General features: G+C 41.2%; 1 protein-coding gene across 1 annotated transcript in view; it reads left to right on the top strand.

Moving 5' to 3' along the window:
• The first annotated feature begins 376 nt into the window (after nt 1-376).
• The window catches only part of LUZP2 (leucine zipper protein 2), a 488,403-nt gene continuing 483,802 nt past the window's right edge, over nt 377-4,977 (top strand). The window contains exon 1 of the mRNA XM_025200387.1: nt 377-439. The gene's annotated coding sequence lies outside the window, so the exon portion shown is untranslated. The remainder of the gene's footprint in view (nt 440-4,977) is intronic.

Here is a 4,977-nt window from a genome sequence, read left to right as displayed (position 1 = left end):
ATTGGCTTTCTACACTTTTTTGTTAACCCTAGCTGTATTTCAGCTGTATTAAATGGTTGAAGTATGTAAAATCTGTCTAGGGAAAAATTGTTTCTCTATAAATAAAAATTAATGAGGGAAAAGAATAAATTATACCAGAGACAAATTGTAAACACCAAATTAATATAGACATTATATTTTCATTTTGTCTCATGTACATAATATCGACAGATTGGTTCCAAGTAAAACAACTTAGTCTGTTTTATTAACTCCTTACTATCATATGATGCTTAGTATATAGAATTCTTGATGCCTAAAAAGGATTAAAAAATTTAGAGCAAAAAAAAAAAAAAATCTATTAACATTGCTTCTTTAAAATAGATACCTACTTCCACATTCCGTAAAGACTATCCCACCTGTTTTTGTAAGACTAAATGCATTATTCTCACTTCTAGGAAAGGTAAGACCTATTTAAATTCCCTCTATATTTTCATTTTGAAAGAACATTTTCCTTTATTTTGTGACTTCTGTGTTGAATACTGTTGTTCTGTCCTGTTAAACATAAACATTGTACTTGAGAATTGGTTGAATGTCATTGGTAAGCAAAATTATTCCTATATATTTTTAATCCACAGCATAATCTTATGAACATTAATTATTTATGGGTCTGATGCAAGATACTAAGCACCCACAATACTTGTTGATGCAGGGTCTTGGAATATCTGTGGATCAGGCACTGAATATTTGCAAAGAATAATGAGATCAGTGAATATAAAGTATTACCGAAATGCAAAAACTTCATTGCATAATAATGCAACACAATATTTACAAAAATGAGTTAATCCCACATTTGAATTCCTTGGCAATAACATTTTTTCTACCTATCTAATAAATAGCTTTAGAGCAGCCATTTATCTCAAAATTTGCATTTTAATGACGCAAGGCAGAAGGGCAGGGATGCGAGAGGTATTTAATATTAGAAAAAGGGGGAAGAACTCCATCATGCTCCAATGATAGAGGTTTGCAATGCTGGTGATTGCTGTTTGTCTTGTTCAGTCATGCCAAACAAGAAAACTGAGATACTGATTAATGATTGGTAAGGCAGCACTGCGTAACACATGGGTTTGGTTCTCCAATTATGGCATCAACTTTTGGATTTTGTTAAAGGGGAGCAGGCTTTGATTAATGAACAATTACTTTTCAATGCTCTTAATAGATAGTTCTTTTCTTTACCAGTGGTGTGCCTTAATTATTTCCCTGACAGGTTGGGAGCAGATAGCTTTGAAGAAGCACAGAAATGAACTTTGCAGAAACCATTATATCACAGTTGTCCAGAACATCCTGACACTTCTGTTTTGCTAAGTATGCCCAGTGATGGGGAAAGGGTTATTTGCTTTCAGTGAAAGAGTAATTTGCTTCCAGTGATAATAACCAATTACATTTTCTATTGGGACAATTTTGTCATAAGAAAGCTAGAAAGCCTAAATATAATGGGCCAGATCCCCTGGTAAGTGGCAGCTGTTTGTGTTGCTTGCAAGTATGATAGCATACCGAGTAGTGTCCGTGTTTAAGGGAATCTGTGTGTGGAATAGAGCAGCTCCTATACTTATCAGCTACTGGCACAGATGGCATGATCGGGCAAAAATTTGATTTTTTTCATGAATGGTTTTATGCCACAAGAATCCCTCTGGGCTAGTTCTCAGAAAGGTACCTTAGGTACCTTAAATATGGGTCTTGCCAAAGTTAAGTACCTAAAAAATTAGCAGTTTTTCTCTTTTTGTTCCAATGAATCTTATTCCTTTCTTCATGTAAGAACATCTTCAATAGAAAGAGTGAAGGATAATCTTGGTCAGTTTTGCCTACAACATCCATTTTTTAGACACATGATTCCAAAGTGGAATCCAGACCATTATGTTAGGCACCTAAGGTCATGATACAGAACATGAGGAGAGTTAGCAAACAGTGATAACTGAATCCTATCCCTTGGGCACTGTGATAAGGAGGTTCCTCCATTCACCTGGGATCTTGAATTTCACACCTGCTCTTGAAGGTAGGTCTACATATATTTTCAAGAAACTAATCAGACCTTACTCTTTATTTTCAAGTGCACTCTGAGGAGGAAGAAGAGAATAATAAGGTAAGGGTGGCACTGTTGGCGCCTCTACATTTTACATAATAGTATAATGGTTAGAGCAATTGCCCATTAAATGGGAAACTCAGTTTGGTTCCCTTCTCTGCCTGGTTTTCCGGGACTATTCGTTCATTTTGCATGAAATGGTCACTCAGTAAAATAGAGAGCAGGCCTGGGAACAGTGAGCTGAACCCTAGACTTCCCCTCTCAAGTGAATGTGTAACTCAGAGGAGTGTCACAGATTCAGCTTAACACTGTGTTAATAAAGTACAGTTAAAACACAAGAAGATGTATGTTGCAGAAGTTTAGCATGTGTTGGGTTTAAAAATCCAGTGATTTGCAATTGACATGTGACAAGGCCCTTAGGCTACAGAATTTAAATTTCCTCTTGTGTCCTCTTTGGGTGTGAGATATTAACCTTCCCATATATTAAATAGCTTAAGACAGGAGTGTCTGTGTTAAGGCATGAAAAGACAAGAGCCCTCTGAGCCCCTCAGACTTATGCCTCTTTAGGCAAGGAATATCTCCACCTCATGTTATTCTGCTGATGTTACAGTAATATCAGTCTACCCCCATCGGGCCAATAGAAACAATTTGTGGACCTCCAGCATCCCCAGATGCATAGCTCCCAGAGCTGTCCCCTCCCTACCCTGATGTGGATGATGTGTCCTAGCAAGTCGTACTGTCCTGGATGTATGGAAAGTTGGAGAGCGTTAGGCTCAGGACTAAAATAGCAGAGGCTGTTGCAGGTCAGATTCAAGGTGTACCTGAATTGCTTGACGAGGAAAGTAGTAAAGCCAGAAGACCTATGACTTGATAGGTACTGTGTACAGTCTCTCATTAGTTGTATAAAACAGTAAGCCATACTGGATGCACAGATTAGTTCTAAGCACTGTCAATCCCCGCACCCTGATACACCTTGCTCTTTTCCCCTTTTATCTGCTCAGATATTAAAGGGAAAACACTAGGTCCACTTATGGCTTACTGCAGAAAGTGGAGAGCCATGAGGCAGACTTGGCAGCTCCTAGCTATGCTTCTGCTTGCCAGCCACCTAGCAGCAAGTCAGAACTGTGCAGATCTCTTGCTGCAGAAAGTAGGACATGAACCACTGTCTTAAAGTTGTAACAAAGTAAGTTTAGATTGGATACTCTCTTAAAACTGTGAGGCAGTAGAATAGACTGCCTAGGGAAGTAGTGCACTCTCCATCTCTGGAGGTGTTCAAGAAGAACAGATCAGACACTTGCAAGGCAAGTGATATGAGGGAAGGCTGAGGGACTTGGGTCTCTTCAGCCTAAAAAAAAGAAGGCTGAGTGGGGACTTGGTAGCAGCCTACTGCTACATCAGGGGAATTCATCAAAAGCTTGGTGAACAACTGTTTACCAGGGTGCCCTTGGGGACAACCAGAAGTAAAGGCTGCAAACTCCTGGAAGACTGTTTCAGGCTTAACACTAAGGAAAACTTCTTCACAGTTAAGGTGTCCAGACTGTGGAATAAGATCCCTCCAGAGGTGGTGCAATCACCTACTCTTCAAGAGGAGACTGTACGGTCACCTCGCTGGGGTCACCTGACCCCAGTTGTCTTTCCTACCTAGCGCAGGGGGCTGGCCCCGATGATTTTGCAAGGTCCCTTCCAGCCCCTTACAATCTATAAATCTATAATCTACGAGGTTGGACAGCTGCTGAACAGGGATGATCCAGGCATAGCTATTCCTATGTTTTTCTATAGGTGTTTCCCAGGCTTCTGGGCTTTGCTTGTTGCCACATGGGGCCAGGAAGAATTTTTTCCCTCCTTCCTGCTACATGTGTCACAGGCTGGCTAGGTGCTGTGAGTGTATCAGCCATAAGGCTGCTGGGTTCAGGATCGAGGAGGAAAGTCAGGAGTGAAGTAAAGGCAAATTTACTTACAGCTTAGCATACAACAGTTAACAGAAAGGTTAACGTGACAAACAGATAGTACAGTAATAAAGAGCTAATAGTGAATGATAACAACAGATAGAATGACAGAGTTCTCACATGGGGCTGGCAACTTATCGGCAGTCCCTCTATGCCAGGTGCATGCCAAGTTGTTCCAGTGAAGTCGGGTGTCCCTGATCCATGATTTCCGAGGGGTCACCGGGAAGATCCCTTGGTCAGGATCCGGTCCTCACTCACACTGGGAGTCCGCGGTCCAGGCTTGGTACAGCGATGGTCCTTCACACTGGTCCTTCACGCTGGTCACCTGACATACGTGTTTCTTTATACCTTATCTTATGCTAATCTGTTAGCTTTACAGTCACTCACAATCTTGCCCTATAGCTGTTACCCTATGGGATCAAAAGGTGTTAGAAATTATCATGAAAGGTTACTGCCCAAACTCAGGTTCACCCAATATTACTTTGAGTTTTGAAATTAGCATTACCCGCCCAAACTCAACCCCTTAGATTTCTTATTCCTGGATTCCTCGGAATGTGCTAATTATATTAGGTGGTCAGATCTTGTTATGGCTTGACCTTTAAAAAACCTGTTAGATCAGCTAATCTTATAGCTCTGCTTATTTTGGGGGCTCAGTGGTCCCATGATCAGTGCACACAGTAGATTCAACACTTTGGTTAAATAGTGACAGACAAATTCCACTTGCAGTTTGCAAACTTACAAGCTTTGCATTAGTTAATCTTAACTGTGTCTCGGACGGCCAGGGCTGACTCGAGTTACGCTCGTACGTCAGGGCGGGCTGGTGAATGGAGAGGCAGACACAACTTATTGGTTGTAAAAAACTTTACTCACGCTGCTTGCAATCACGACGCAGGTGGTCCGGTCGTCGGAACAACCACACGAGTTGTTCCAGCTGGCGGGGCCCAAGCCAGTTAATCCGTCCGCAATTCGAAGCCG

The sequence above is a fragment of the Alligator sinensis genome, unplaced genomic scaffold (assembly GCF_000455745.1).
Source record: "Alligator sinensis unplaced genomic scaffold, ASM45574v1 scaffold165_2, whole genome shotgun sequence".
Lineage (NCBI taxonomy): Eukaryota > Metazoa > Chordata > Crocodylia > Alligatoridae > Alligator > Alligator sinensis.
Note: the sequence above shows the minus strand (reverse complement) of the source record. Positions and strands in the feature narration are given on the sequence as shown.